Source organism: Rhinichthys klamathensis, unplaced genomic scaffold, assembly GCF_029890125.1.
Source record: "Rhinichthys klamathensis goyatoka isolate OS25496 unplaced genomic scaffold, OSU_Roscu_1.1 h1tg000366l_1, whole genome shotgun sequence".
Taxonomy (NCBI): Eukaryota; Metazoa; Chordata; class Actinopteri; order Cypriniformes; family Leuciscidae; genus Rhinichthys; species Rhinichthys klamathensis.
In genome coordinates, this window is record NW_026606875.1 from 1,161,595 (window position 1) to 1,162,108 (window position 514).

The 514-nt window shown below is 29.4% G+C and overlaps 1 non-coding gene across 1 annotated transcript; it reads left to right on the top strand.

The window, feature by feature from the left end:
• The first annotated feature begins 242 nt into the window (after positions 1–242).
• trnaq-uug (transfer RNA glutamine (anticodon UUG)) lies at positions 243–314 on the top strand. The gene has a single exon. It is a non-coding gene; the product is annotated as a tRNA-Gln (tRNA).
• Positions 315–514: the final 200 nt, after the last annotated feature.

The window sequence follows — 514 nt, forward strand, 5'->3', positions numbered from 1 at the left end:
TAGTTAAACATTATAATTATTTATATACATATATATATATATATATATATATATATATATATATATATATATATATATTATTATTATTATTATGTATTTATCTCAAGTACTTTATGATGAGAAAATAACAGGCAAGTCGTAATCTGCATATTATATTTGCTAAAACAGCTGCTGTAATGTTAGGTTCTTTAATTATATTAAAAGTGTAGACGTATTAAAAAAACTTTTTCATGAATTTCGCCGGTCCCATGGTGTAATGGTTAGCACTCTGGACTTTGAATCCAGCGATCCGAGTTCAAATCTCGGTGGGACCTCGTCATTTTCAGCCGAATCAAAAAATTAGGATGAAATAGAATATAACAATGTGCTTAATAACGCGAAAAAGATTAAAAAGGATTATATGTGGAGACGGAGTGGTTAAAGACATGGACAGAACCAATAGGTTGTGGGTTGAAATCTTACTCCTCCTACATTTAAAAAGTAACTCCACTGTCCTTGATCAAGAAAGTTATGA